The sequence below is a fragment of the Panthera pardus genome, unplaced genomic scaffold (genome assembly GCF_024362965.1).
Source record: "Panthera pardus isolate Hobbes unplaced genomic scaffold, ASM2436296v1 HiC_scaffold_6, whole genome shotgun sequence".
NCBI lineage: Eukaryota > Metazoa > Chordata > Mammalia > Carnivora > Felidae > Panthera > Panthera pardus.
This window is the reverse complement of record NW_026526991.1, coordinates 130,925,340-130,940,909: the sequence shown is the minus strand read 5'-3', so window position 1 is coordinate 130,940,909 and position 15,570 is coordinate 130,925,340. Positions and strand designations below refer to the sequence as shown.

Sequence of the window (15,570 nt, the reverse complement as noted above, 5' to 3'; positions counted from 1 at the left end):
AGACTTCATCCCTTGATGTTTAAATGGCCTGTTCCGTCTGTGTAGCATGCTTTTCTGTGAAATACTGTGGACACAGAATCATCTTCCATTCTTCCCTGGTCTACCTTTTAGCCTCAGGCAACTCTCTTCATTGCTTGCATGTGCTTTGACAAGGCTCCTTTCATTTTATAAGAACATATTTTTGATCGTAAAAAAAAATGTTTTGATATGTTGAAAAAATTACAGAATACTGAATTCTGTTTATCACATAAATTTAGTGCTTTGAGATGTAATATCTTCACATTTGTTAAATTATAATTTTCTGAAATAATGTCCATCATTTATTTGCATTAAAAATAGAGTAGCAGGGCACCTGGGTGGCTCAGTCAGTTAAGCGACTGACTTTGGCTCAGGTCATGATCTTGCGGTTCATGAGTTCGAGCCCCGCGACAGGCTTTGTGCTGACAGCTTGGAGCCTGGAGCCTGCTCCAGATTCTGTGTCTCCCTCTCTCTCTGTCCCACCCCCACTCATGCTCTGTCTCTCAAAAATAAATAAATGTTAAAAACATTTTTTTAAAAAAATAGAGTTGCTAACTTAATATAAAAAAATTCATCCATAGGGTCATTTATTCAAATTTAAGCCCTTGCCCTTTGCCAGGCATTGTGCTGAGCTCTGGGGATGAATATTTGAAGGCATGCCCCATTTGTCAGGAAGCCAAAGTCCTAGATCCGGTACTGGGGTACTAAGTATAGAGCTCCCTAACCTTTTCTGGAGTCGGGACTGGAGTGAGAGAGAAGAGTTCCCTGAAGAGTGCTTCAGGGTCAAATAGGATTTGACCAGATGAATGGAGCTGAGGCAGCCTCACACTGTAGGGCAGCGGAAGAGGAGTTCCATCTACCGGATCCAGTCGATCTGGAGCATACTTTGAGGGGTGTGCAAAGCGGTAATGGAGGGACTACGGAATTAGCCACAAACCAGATCCTAAAAGGTTTTGATCATTCTGAAGAGTTTGAAGATAATCAAAAGGAACTGGAACAAGAGGCAGGTTTGCGTTGTCAAAAGATTCCCCATGAGAGCCAAGTGGAAGATGAGTTAAGTGTGGTGTAGACCAGGCAACCCTGGAGCGTAGGGGATACAGAAGCAACAGGCCTTGGTTCCTCGGGCCTTTTGCTGTAGACTTTGTAGTGCAAAATAGAGCATCGTTGCATATTTATTCAATTCCTGATGCATTTATTTAGATCCTGATGTGCCTTGATAGATGAAGTCGAGAATCCCAAGGACTGTTAGACCTGGCTCCTGCCCTCAAGACATTGAGAGTATAGATGGGGAAAAAGTGAAAACCCAGGGAATAGTATACGGTTTGCCCTCGAACAGTCTGCGGGGTTGCGGCACCGGCCCCCATGCAGTCAGAAAGGCACATAAACTTTTGACTTCCCCAGAAACTTTACTAATAGCCTACTGTTGACAGGAAGCCTGGCCAATAACACGGTCAATTAACACATACTTCGTATGCTCTGTGTATTATTTTCTATATCATTACAATAAAGTAAGCTAGAGAAAAGAAAATGTTACTAAGAAAAATCATGAGGAAGAGAAAATGCATTGACAGGACTATATTGTATTTATAGGGGGAAAAATCTGTGTATAAGTGGACCCGTTTAGTTCCAACCTGTGTTGTTCAGGGGTCAGCTGTATAATATTGTCGTAGTTGGAAAAGTTCTTTCACACACAGTATCTCCTTTGATCCTTAAAGCAACAGTGATGTATCACATTTTTACAGCGACATTTTATTAATGAAAGACTGTACCCCAGATTTATCTGTGCTCTATGGCCCTGTTTATAAGCAGAGTTTTAACTCCAGCCAAGGTCTTTGTTGTAGCATGGGATCTTGCCACTATACCACACAGGCCCATTTGTTAAATAATACAATGATTAGGTAACTATGATTAGGTTATAAGATGAAAATATACGAGATTACGTAAAATGTGATTACCCATCAGATGGCTTATGTAGACAAGAACTGTATGGTTAGTTTGAAGAAGAATTAATCACTCTCTATATCTTGAATGGTAATTTGCTTCTTGATGGAGTAGGAAGCTAATTCTAGAGTACAGAAATGAATGAAGAAATGTGCAAAGGCAGACAACAGGATATAAAAGCTTGTGCCTGAGGGTTCTTGGAGGGGAAATAGGGAAAGAACTGGTATTACCACTTGGATCCAAGGGTGAATCATCTGAATGTCAAGATTAAGAGTACATAGGCTGTCCTGGGGCACCTGGGTGGCTCAGTCTGTTAAGCGTCCAACTTCGGCTCGGGTCATGATCTTGCGGTTTGTGGGTTCGAGCCCCATGTCGGGCTCTGTGCTGACAGCCGAGAGCCTGCTTTGGATTCTGTGTCTCCCTCTCTCTCCCTCTGCCCCTTCTTGACTCGCTCTCTCTCTCTCTCTCTCTCTCTCAAAAATAAAAATAAACATCAACAAAAAATTTTAAAGGTATATCGGCCATCCTGAAGAGAAAGTGATAACAGAGACTTAGAAATACATGCTCGACAGAAAGAACTCGGCAACCAAGCATAGAATGAACGGGCAAGAGAGATTTAAGGTCAAGTCGGTTAGGAAGGAGTTACAACAAAGCCAAGGTGTGCCCTCCTCTGCATGAGCACTTCTGCGTTCCTCCTTCCTTCCCTTTTTCCTGTTCTCTGTGGAGTGCTCCAGCTGTCACTCTTGGATTCCACGTCACTTAGATATTTGAGATGCCAGTGGTGTCCTTGGCCCACCAATTCCTGAGGATCTTCTTTCTGTTTCTGTCTCTTGATCCTGACACCCAGTTCAATCCAGTATTTTGTTCTTGTTTAATAATCATGATTCTAGGGCGCATGGGTGGCTCCGTTGGCTGAGCCTCCGACTCTGATTTCGGCTCTGGTCACGATCCCAGGGTCCTGGGGTCGAGCCCCACATCGGGCTCCGTGCTGAGCATGGAGCCTGCTTGGGATTCTCTCTGTCTGTCGTCACTATCTCTGTCTCTCCCCCCCCCACACTCTTCTCCCCTTTCTCTCTCTCTCTCTCAAATAAGAGGACAAATCATGATTCCTCTATATTTGAAAATCTTCCACCTCTTGAAATGCTGGAGTGCACCTTTTTCCAGGTCCTGGGAACTCTGCCAGCACAGCTTAAGATTTCTGTGCTTGGTTTTCCGTTCGCTTGAGGCCACACTTTGGCCCGCCTAACGCACCCTCACACCAGATATTTCTTGCTGTTATTATCTACCTACCTTCGTCAGCATTTAGAATACCTGTGTTTGGAGCGGTCTTCACCCCAGGTGAGTTAGTTGGACGTTTTCTAATACGCGTATCATGTTTTCCCCCTCCTGGCCCCATCTCTTGCCTGCCTCGTGTCGGTGACCTCAGCCCCACACACAGTTTAATATGCCCCGCAACATGTTACGCTGTTTATTCCCCGTTCCAAAATCCTTACCAAGGCAGCGGTCTTAGCCAGAACCCTGCATCAACCATAGCAGTGCTCTTTGGAGCCCTTCTTTACAGTAGGAAGCCTCTTTGCTTTTATTGTCATCTTTTATTAAAATATATTTCTCTTCAAAGGCTACCTCCTGACTTTTTTTTAATTTTCAGAGTGGTGAAATGTCTTTATCTTATTCTTCAAAAAAAAAAAAAAACAGAAAAGAGGAGGGGAACTGTTCAATAAAATGCACAGACTTGCAGGTGACCACTCTTGAATATATTCAGTGGATTCAGTGGCATCACCATGTGGCCCGAGAGCCCCTTGCCGCATTTCCACAGTTAATGCTCGGCCACGTGGCCCATCTCCTTTTCATTTTCAGGCTCGCTCTCTAGGCCTCTGGTTGGTGCATTTAATATGGACATTATCTAGTGAAAATGCCACATTTCATAATGTCGGAACAAAGTTTCAGTGTAATTGCCTCTGAAAGACATCCGCGGCTCTGCATTTACAACTCAGTACCTCGCTAATTTATGGCGAGGTCAGAAAAGCAGCAGGCTTGGGAGGAAGAGGAGAAGAAGAAAATGTGTCCCTTCTGCTCATAGTGATTTGTGGAGTTGGGCAATTAGGCAAAGTCCACAAATTGTAGTTTGATGTGGTATTAATAGCTGTAGCCATGGGAGTTGGAGCCCCAAGGAATGTCATCCGCTCAGGACAAAACACAGCCCAACATAGGAAATGTTTAATGTTTGGCTCTATGAAGTGGGTAAGTATGTAGTTTCCAGGAGAATTAGAATGCTGCTTTTACTCGGTTCTCCAGACTCCTTTGCTAGCTTGATGTTGAGAAAGCGGATTACACACTGGTAAAGGAAGAAAGAAACTTGAGGAACAAATTTACAGAAAACTAGACTTTTTTTGTTTTAAAGACCCTTCTCCCTCCTCCTCCAGAGCGAAGCCCCCCCCAGGGATGTGCCAACTGGGGGGGGGGGGGGCAGGAGTTGAGAACGCACGATGCACTGAGGCTCCCTTGTTTATCTCTGTGTTTCCAAGCAAGGCGGCTCAACAGAATTGGAATATGGCTAAAGGAAGCCACTTAGTGTAACTGCCTGCATCCCTATAATGCAATAGCCAGAGCTAATCTGCTTGTTAGGCACTTTCCTTTATGATCCTAGCAAGTCCCACATTCTGGAAGCAAATGTTGTATTTACCATAATCCACGAAAGGAAAAAGCCGGGGCTAAAAATACAAAACCGAACAAATGTAAAACAGTGCTGCCGCTCCAGTCTCGTAATTGGTCTACAAATGAGTCTCAGGCATCTGTGTGGCAGAGATACTTTTATGTATCCCTGTCAGAGCTGGCTGCGCTTCAGATAGGTTTCCAGGGGCATCAGGATTCCTAAGCCGCTCTGAGATGGCGTTTTGTGCTGACCAAGCAAATAATAGCAGGTTGTATGTGGGGCTCCCATGTTCGAAAGCGTGATTGCCTGGTGAGTGATTACATTTAATATGAGAATCAGGTAAGGTTGCTCGCCCAGAACCGTTTGGTGGGTGGAAATATTAAAGGGTGGAATTGCTCTGGGAAATCTATATTCTCACATCAGCTGCTGAGGAAAGGTGGTGATGCTGAGGCAGGAAGCACAGAGAGGAAGTGAGCTGCGGGGAGATGCCTGGGCACTGCCCAGAGAGAGCATGGCCGTGAACTCCCTTCAAGCCCGTGTGGCACAGCCTTGCAACCGAGCAGGGTTCGAACAATCCAGCCTGGCCTCTCTAGCAGAGAAGAAGGGGCTTTTTTCTTCCTCCTTTGGCATCATCTTGAATGCTAGCTAAGTTTCATTGAGCATCTTGGGTGCTTGGGATTCTGTTTGAGGATGCGGCTTCCATTTAAAATGTGGCTTTTAGGGGTGCCCGGGTGGCTCGGTCAGTTAAACATCCAACTTTGGCTCGGGTCGTGATCTCACGGTCCATGAGTTCGAGCTCCGCGTCGGGCTCTGTGCTGACAGCTCGGAGCCTGGAGCCCGCTTCGGATTCTGTGTCTCCCTCTCTCTCCGCCCCTCCCCTGCTCATGCTCTGTCTCTCCCTCTCTTTTTCAAAAGTAAGTAAAGATTGACAAAAAAAATTTTTTTTTCACGTGGCTTTTAGGGGCACCTGGGTGGCTCAGCCAGTTAAGCATCTGACTTCAGCTTAGGTCATGAGCTCACGGTTCATGAGTTCGAGCCCCACATCTGGTGAGCATGAGCCCCACTTCTCTCTCCCTCTCTCTGCCCCTTGCTCATTCCCTCTCTCAAAACTGAATTTAAAAAATTTTTTAAAAATGCAATGTGGCTTGTATCTACTGCTGCTTACCCTGCATGAGAAACGATTACTCCTTACTGATGTATGCACTTGTTTGGATTTCCAGTAACGACTTCACTAAAAAAATTAAAGACGTTCTGAGAGCACCTGTACTCTTTCCAGGTACCGTATGTCATTTAATCCTGACCACAGCACAGAGACAGGTGTCCTCATACTCATTCTCTGGCTAAAGGTGTTGGGACTCAGAGTAACTGCCCCAGGATTAGGTAGCAGGGTAGCTGCACCACTGGGATGTCAGCTGGGGCCTGGCTAGCATCAGCACCCTCCCTCTTTCCCATTCATCACACCTCGAGAAAGAGTCCGTAGTATTGTGTAGACACTCAGTAAATATCGAATGAATGAGTGAATGAATGATTCAGCCAATGGCATCTTGGTGTTTTACATGCATTCATATGAATTTTTCCAAAAAGGCTCCATGTGTAATTGATGAAGCTTTTCACTAAGGGATCTTCCTTTAACATGACAAACGTGTCTGGGTCTCTGCACATGTTGTAAAAAAAAATTAAATGGATAAAATAATAAACACAGCTACGTTTCGGGTCTGAATGATCAGAGTCTTGGAATTTTCTTCTGGCTTTATTGACATATCCTTGGCTCATAACGTTGTGTGAGTTTAAGGTGTACAAGGTGACGATTTAAACAGTCAAACTTTCATGATAAAGGGAGGAAACGTTTTTCTTACAATGCAAATAAGAAACTTTGTTTTCCCTCTTTGCCTTAGTGCTTCCTGCCCCTTGTGTGGCCTTGGTGTCTGCTCTTTTTCCTTAGCTGGCTGAAGAAACTTACACACAAAACACATTGGACAAGTATATTGTTGAGTCACCGAACCACATTCTATCAGTCCCTGGGGACCACGTGCCTAAGTGTTCCATGTGTGAATTGGTGCCATTCACGTTCCTACAAATGGAATCTTTCCTACAATCTGAGAGGTCTTTTCCGGATTCTTTGCTTCTGAATGCAGAGGCCCTTTGACTGTCCATGTCATTAAATAGCTCATTTTCCATTTACAAGCCACAGCCACGTCCCTAAGTGTACTTACCCACGTAGCTTTATCTTTGCCTGATCTCCAACATCTATCTTAGGTGAAAAACCTAAGGCACTTTAGCAGGCAGCCCAAAGCCATAGCACATTGAAGACAGAACTGGATCAGAATGGATGTTTATTGGAAAGAAAAGGGCGGAGCCAAAATGGTAGATATAGTTTTACAAATTTGGATTCAGATCAAATGGTGCCTTAATGAAAGTCACAAGGAGTCATTAGGATTTTAGATCAGGACCTGAAGAGACAGATTATTTGTCTCATCCATCCATCCATCCATCCATCCATCCATCCATCCATCCATCCATCCCTTGTATGTAACAGGCCCTCTGCTTAGGGGATGATGACATAGAAATGAACAGGAAGCAATGGGTTGAAGAGAAACCACTTCTTGAGATTTTCAGGTTTTTGTTTTTCGCAAAGGAGGATTCCTTGGAGAGAGGAATTTCAACTTTTTATTAGTTTCTGCCTTGTCCCGTCAGTGAGAAATCTTCTCATGCCTGCAGCAGTGGGTACGAGCAGAACACTGACGGCCGGCCAAGTCAGAAAGTCTGCACTTGGGTTGGTTTCTGAGTGTTTAAAGAATCCTTATTTTAAGATGTTAGCTTCAGAGGTAGAAGTAATTAAAAACCAATGCTACTTCCCTCCCTTTTTGTTTCTTTTAATATGATGAGCCCCAAGAGCTTCTACAGTCATTAAAAAATAAAATGCTTGTGCAAAGCTTGTCCCCATAAGCCTTTTTGAGCGTGGCCCCCATGCATACAAACCAGGATGTCTTTGTTAAGTAGGGTAAGCCTGTTAAAACGATTGAGCTCAGTGTTTCATAATCACGTGGCAATAGATGTGAGGCAAGTGAATTTCTCTTGCGTTGAATGTGGACTGTATTTACAGGAGTGTATATAATCACCGTTGACTGCTTTTATTGGGAGGAAACTGCTCTCATCATATCTATCTCCATGGCGTAGACCGGAGATCGCAAGCTACTGTGTCCCTTGAAAACTCGTTTTTACAAACACCTGACCACAAGTATGTAAAGTGGCCAAGCAGAGTCGTTCCCATTCCCTGAGCTCCCCACGTGGTGAGACTTCCTCCCTCTCAGCAGGGGCAGAGGTCACGTAAAGAAGGTTCTCCCCCGTGGAGAGCCACACATCAGAATGGCCATAGGCCTAATGGAGTCAGAGATAGTATACATATGTTAGGTTAAAATAAAAGTTACACGGAAGGGGTTCTAGAGTGGAGCGAAAGGTATTCTAACCATCCTAAAGTCAGTATTTTTAGCTACAAAGAGAATCCTACGCTGGGATGCATCATCGTGCATCACTGATGCTTTGCCAGAGGTGGTCCGCAGGCTCGTTGGCACCATATAGAAAGGATGGACTTGCTTTTGCTGACTGGTTGGGATACGCAAAGTGTAAATAGTGGAAGTGAAATTTTGCCTGATTGCTTCTTTCTCCTGTCTTTAGCCAACAGAAATACAGGGCTGTGACTAAATGAAGCTGAGACTCATGGAGTGCTAGAGACATACATGAATCATAATAAAAGTCAAGGACAGTTGATACTTTGGCCGACTGGCAAAGTGACACGCCTTTTATATTTTGGGTCAGAATAACATTGTGTCCTTTCTAATTCTTGAGATGCTTGGCTTCCTAAAATGACCATCTTTATTTAGATTAAGGACCCATTTAGAGTAGTTTTAATAATGTATGGTTTCATACATAAGTGGTTCCATAATTTATTTCACCATTATTCTCTGTCAGGGTCTTGAATGTTGTTGTTAATTAAGGAGAAAAAAAAGAAAAAAGGACAGTATCTCCCTCCGGTCGGCCAAGTGAGTTGCCCTCGTTGTCGATTGTCGTCCCAAAAACAAACCAAAAACTACCCTTGGAGCCTGTCAATGATGTCCAGTTAGTGAATTACAAATTGCCTGAGCAAATAGCATTCCAGACTCACAGGTGAACTGCCTCCTAGCTAGAACCCATTTATCACAAGTAACCCATTTACCAGGGAACCTTCGACTGATTTACGCCCAACGCCTCCTTCGCACACCTAAATTATTAATGTCCATATTAAGGAGATCCCCTGCCTTCGTCACCTTTCCCCACACAGCTGAAGCCACCGATCTTTAGGTTCGATGTCCTGTAGATGAAAATTCCCAAAGAACACATCCTTGTCGTAAATGCTGTACATGTGACTGTAAGCCTCGTGGCCAAAGGGGGCGGGATTTCCAGAAGCAGTGTCTGAAGTAAACATGCAGGGTTTGCTCTTCCTGAGCATAGCTTCAGGACACATCTAGTGTTCTGTTCCTTCTAGATCTTCCCGTGCTTTATGCTCACAGTCCCTGTGTGCTGAGGTGCAAGGTTGCTAAGCTGTCCGCGGAGATCCTGATGTCTTACGTTTCTAGAGACACCTCTGCATGGGGGCCTCAAAAACAAACCGATCTCAAAGCACATGTGTAGTCATCGGTACGTGATTAGGAAGTGACCTCACCATCTTGGATTCTCCCCCGATAGGAAAGCGCTATGTCCTCAGGTGTTCACGCCTTCAGGTGCACTCTGTGGGGTCAGCTCATTGCCAGAATGAGTCATCCCAGCGACTTGGCGCTGTGAACTGTGTTCCTGATACTGTGGACACAGGAGCCCTCACACAGTTCTATTTCCCAGGGGAAGTGTGGTTTCCAGAATTGGTGCCATATGACCTTGGGAGGGGAATTAAAATCATTCTCATAGCGTTTTGGGTGGTGGTTTTTAAAATTCCTGTGTCATCCTGTCCCCGATGAGTTTTCAGCTTTCAGAGTCCATCGTGTTTCTCTTTGCTTGTTGTTTTCAGTAACAGAAGACACGAATCTCTCCAGGTAGTTTCGCTTTCCTTCCATCAGTCTTCTAGGAAAGCAAACAGCTCATGGTTTTCAAAGTAAGTCCAGAGCCAAAGGCAAGACCATAGGTATCCATGCTTTCCGTGGCTCAAAATCCTCATGCTTTTTTTTTTGGCATAGTTACTGACTGCAGTACTATTTCTGTAATAAGTGTGTCCCATTTTCGTATAAGCACGAACCCTATCACCCCGGGTCCCGGAGGAATTTACGATCTATTCCACGTTATCTTGGAAAGACCTCTTTCATGGTAGTTTTTAATGGCTTGATACCTCTTCAGTTTTTTGAGTTGATTGTCCTTGTCACATTGTCTATAAAAACTAACACACAAAATTGGACAGCTGTTTGTGATACCTTTCAAAGCAGACGGTGGGGCTCTGCTGGTCACGGTGGTCACCTGTCCCCTGCCTGCATGTCATTTTAAGCTGGGCCGCCTGAATGTGGTCAAGCCTCTCAACATTAAGCAACAATGAGAAGAAAACAAACAAACAAAAAAAACCTAGGCAGCAATTTTTTTCCTGCTTTCACTTTTGAACTCACTGTTAAAGTTCTGCCGCTAAATTATAATCTCCTATTTATTTCCCACGCGTGTACCCTTCGTCTCTTCAAGGAGTCTATTTAGCAAATATTGTCAGTTCCGGAAAATTATGATCGTAATTTTGGTTGCCCCAGTTTAGAGCTATCGTTTTAATATTGAAGAACTATTGTAATATGCTTTGTGGTGTTGTTATTAAAGATAACAGTAATTATTTCAGTGATTTTTAAATACTAACAATAATCATTGCAGGTGACTTCCTAGTCTCAAGATTGGACTCTCCAAAGCCTTTTAAGATTGATGGGAAACTGTGAAAGGTTCTAACAGGAACAAAAGGAAATTAGGGTTGCTAGTCCAAAGTAAGCTTCTAAGAGGTTGAGGATATTTAACTGATTGGTCAAAGGCATGCTGTGGACAGTCTTTTTGTTTCCATGACCACAGATGCTTCCTCATCCAGTTTTTAGTACCATCGTATTATGTTCCTTGATCCTCAACTGAAAAGTTTTCAGTCTCAAGCCCCGTAGTTCACGTTGAGTTATTAAATTTAAACGTTATCACTTCCCCGTTGTGTTCTCCAGATTCAGAAGTGGCCCTATGAAAGAATCCTTTTGCTAGCATCTTGGGTTTTATGTGCTCTTGAGTTACTTTTCCTTTCATACCTTTTCCGTGGGTGGGTTAACAGGAAGGGAAATGAGGGAGCATGAGAGCGTGTGATGATGCTGATGCTATAGGCTTTTATTGTTGTTACTGATAGTTTTTGGTTTGTTTTGTATGGTTTGTTTTGCTTGGAGATCATTCCTTACGGTCGAGGGACACGGAGAGGATTTTGAACCCTGGAGTCTTGTATTGGCTTCACTACTCCTACGCATGTACCATCGTATATGCACAGGGGACACTGTGTGTGGCCACAGGCCATGGCGTGGGACCCCTGTGTCTGGAGATCCAGCTTAGCCACAAGAGAGCCAAAAGATCTTTATGTTTTGTGAGCTGAGGCTTCCGTGAAAAGGAAGTCCAAGGCTGTTTCGGTCAGGGAGGAAAGATTGTAGGGACAGGCTGTTAGGAAAAGTAGTAAGGGCTTTCTCCTCATAACCAGAGCATCTAGGCTGAGCCATTCATTCTCTGCCCACTTCCCCCTGGACCTCACTCTGTCATGCTAGAGCTCGCAAAGCTAGGAGAGGTCCCCGCCTCTCGGAGCCTGGAGACAGCCCTCCTACACGGTACACCAGCCATATGGAGTTACCAGGGGGCCTTCTAAAGAGGAAAAGAAAATGCTTGATGGGGAAACAGTAAATTGTAACTTCTTCAAAAGCTGCACCACAAGTTTCTGCCATAGCACCACAGCCGGTTACAGTTCACGTCCTGAACCTCGGGTTTGACCCCGTTCATCTTCCTCCTGGAAAGTGGAGTGGAAGGAAGGGAGTCCAGAGTAGTAATGGTGTCCTTTGGACTGAATGTTTGTGTCTCCCCAAAATTCAAATGTTGAGACCTAATGCCCAGGGTGATGGTATCGAGAGACATATGGGGGCCTTTGGGAGATGATTAGGTCATGAGGGTGGAACCCTCCTAATGCGGTTAGTGCCCTTATAAAAGATAATGCCTTCACCCCTTTCATCACATGAGAACCCAGCAAAAACACAACCATCTATGAACCAGCAAGTGGGCTCTCATCAGCCCCCGAACCTGCCAGTGCTTGGATCCTAGACTTAAAGCTTCCAGAACTGTGAACGATAGATACCTGTTGTCTATAAGCCACCCAGTTTATGGCATTTTTGTTAGAGCAGTCCAGACAGAGATACAATGGATAGAGGAGGGGTTGAAGTGTTCCCAGGGTAGACTAGTGCAAATAGAGTTGCTTTGCCCCAGTCACGGAGTTACTTCAACAAGGACCAAACAAGGGCAGAATAGATATCTATATATTGTAATACTTTGTTCAAAACTTTGGCTGTTCGGTTGCCCTGAGACCATGAGAAACGTAAGGGCAGTGACGGTGTCCTACTCATCATTGTGTTGTGACATGCGGCGGTGCCTGGCGCTCCAAACATAGTTGTTAACTAAATGAAGGAAAACATGTGGTGCAATGAAAGAAGTCCTAGTGGATGCTGTGGCAAGGTCAGAGAGTCCTGAATCGTGAGCAGTTACCACGCACAGGTTGTCTTTTTGTCTCTGATTTGCAGGATGATCACCCTTTTAACACTTCCGGGTCTTGAAGGGCGTTCCTGACGAGAATATAAAAAAAAACGTGTTCCATGTCTGAATCATCTTTTCCAAACAAAAGGAAAGTTATTTTTCCTTCGGTTCCTTTTTTGTAAAATGTGTCCTTGAACGGAGCTGCCGTTCACATTTGCACAGTCTGAACCTGTATGTTCAAAATGCATCAAACTTACTTCAATCCGCCGTTGTCAATTTTTTTTGACCTGACCGAGCCTTCCTGGGAGAATTTTCAGTGGCCCGTGTTTGGCTGTAGGCTACTCGAGGGTGGTTTTGGATTCTGGATTCTAGCAATCTAATTATAGTCATCCAACAACCTGGAGAGAGGGGGAGGCGGCAGGCTCAATCCTGCTGCCATGAGGCTGCTTGTAGCATTTATTTCTCCGAAGCTCCCAATCTGCCGTGGTCAGACTTAGCGAGCTGAGCTCTTCGCTTCCAGAAACAAAAGAGATTCACCACCTTCGAAGAAAAAAGTTCCATCCATTACTGGGCGAAGTAAGGCATTTCTTCATGACAGCTAAAGCCACCTTGGGACCCATGACTGGTACCTAATTTTCCCAAGAAACCAGCAATTACTTTTTTTTTTTCTCTCATTCAGATTGACCCACCAAATTTAAGCCACTCCAGGGGGGTCTCTCCCCTCTCCTCTTAAATATACATAGGTAGATATTTAATTTTTAATACTCTCTTCCAGATTTTTTGACAGGTTATACATATGCTAATGGAAATAAGCTTATTATTTGAAGCCCAGAGCTTCTTGTCACTGAAGCTTCATTAACACTGTTATCGCCACCTGACATTTATCTTATAATTTTCTAGAGCTGACTGTTGGGTCTCCATGGAAACCCAAATTGCAATTGAAACAAGTACAGTAATAAAGGCATCCACGGAGATTGACAGCATGCAAAGCCTGGTTACATTTGTTGATAGTAGCTTCAGTGGCTACAGCTAGAGAGGGGGAATGTGCACTTTGGGTGTTTAGAATTACCTCTCTGGCTTCACGAGTGTCCTACCTGACTCCCCGTATATGGCAAGTTTACCCTAACATTGTGGGTCCTGATGTTAGTAATTAGGTCGCTCATTTCTACTGGAATCATCTCAAGGCGTTGCGAATATTGGATGTGAAATTAGCCATGATCCTGTTTGGATCCAAAAGGAAATTCTTCCTGGATGATTCTGACCCGGCAAGATGTTGGTCAGGACTTAGGATGGATTTCTTTCCAGGCATGGGGGCAACCACTGACTTGTACTGCTTTCTCCCCCTTGATCTCAAGGAACCTGTGCTCTTTTAAGTTCATGACTTCACATCAATTTGGTTGATGCCTCAAAGCAAAGAGTCATGAGACTGGAGTGAGTCCAGAGTGAATTAATCTGAAATTAATTTGATTCTGAAAGACTCCATCTGGCTGTGTTTGGGAGAGGCAGTTAGACAGATACATAAACAAATGATCATCTGTATTCATTGTGCCAGATGTAGTGTCAAAAAATGAAGAAATGGCTTTAAAAAAAATCAGCTATGGGGAATTTTGATATAATGATATTCAGCCTCTTAGAATAACAGCTATTATAATTTAGCACATAATCCTATTTTCATTCTTATTTGTTTAGAGGGTTAGATCTGATGGTGTGTTTTTAAAGAAATAAGCAAATTAAATGTCAAAACCTATTTTAATTGGTGATTGAAGAGGCTAAATGGAATTTATGACATGCTGAGGGAGAGAAGGGGGTGTTAGAGATTTCTGAATCAAAGTGTGGTATTTGGTATTGATCTCTTCAGATGTGATGTCAGGACTCAAAAACTAGCCAAGTGGCATGCCAATTTGACTTTGCGCAAACCCTTGATACATGGTTTTGTAGCATGGCCACTGGTATTTTGTCTCATAGGGAGACATACCCATTGAGCTCCCATGCATACAATTCCGGAAGTCTTCACTGAGTAGTGATACAGACTTGGCCCTGTTTTTCCATTACTTTTACCAATGTCTTCAAGCAGACCATCAGAGAGGCGAACGTTGTGGATTGCTATCTAGGAATCCCATGCAATCTCCGTAGGGCCTCTTGTTGCCTTTTTTTTATGCTGGGACAGAAAGATTCTAGAAAATTCATGATTAGTGCCTTGAACGGTATCATAGGCACCTGTTATTTCCAATTTTCAAACCACAAACCTCATCTTTTGTGATGTCGTAAAGAGAGAGAATTAACGTTTACTTCTTAGTCAGTGAACAAACATAATTTACTTTAGAAAAACAAAATCCCCAAAGGGAGCAATTCCTCTCTCTCCCCAGACTCCCACCCACTTCCCTCACTTGTCCCAGCCCCAACGCAACAAGAACCGTAATAGCAAGCTGGTAAAAATAGAGCAGATGACTGAGGAAAGTTAACCCCCAAAAGCCGAACCGTCTTGGCAGAACTGGTCGCTGCATCCAATGACAGCAAATTAGACGGTCCCCAAATCTTGAATGTTGATGCTCACGGTGTGTTAGAATGAGAGAGTAATGTCTCAGATACCTGGAGCCCCTGGGGGATGAGTCAGCCTTATTAGCCAAGTTTGCAGGAGAGTTGAAAGCGTATCCCGTAAGGCACAGGCTCTTTATTGTCTCATTTTGAAGGAATCCTTCTTAAGAGTGAATTACATATTTCCCTGCCTCCTTAAACATAGTTATTGAGCATAATTTTGACCCTTTCGATGAGACAAGATCACCATTATACAAATTAATTATTCTGCTGTGCTGCTGTCCTTGGGAACTCCTGGAGAATAGAATTCAGCCCCAGCTCAGAGCAGGCTTTCCACCGCTATGCCCCGTCAGAATCGCCTGTCTGTCGGCTGTCACCCCATGGGCCACCTACTGCAAACCCTCTCATTTGCTACTTCAGTCTCCTGTGGGTTTGAAAGGCAGATGATCAAGGCTGTGAAAAACCAACAGAAAGTATAAGAAATCTTTGAGGAATGGATTGAGAAGCTCCCCCAAAGGATTTAAAGGGCGTAAACATCAGGGCAGGAACTTTGTGACATACATTTTGACCACTCTGAGGTCCTTTCTGTCTTGATTCTCTTGCTGACATTGCACGAACGTAGGAGCTTGAAGGCATTATTTAAAAAAAAATACATCTGAATCAAATAAACTGTTACTCTA

General features: G+C 43.9%; 1 protein-coding gene across 14 annotated transcripts in view; it reads left to right on the top strand.

Moving 5' to 3' along the window:
- Positions 1–15,570, top strand: part of CELF2 (CUGBP Elav-like family member 2) — an 832,193-nt gene that overhangs the window by 638,160 nt on the left and 178,463 nt on the right. The window lies entirely within an intron of this gene.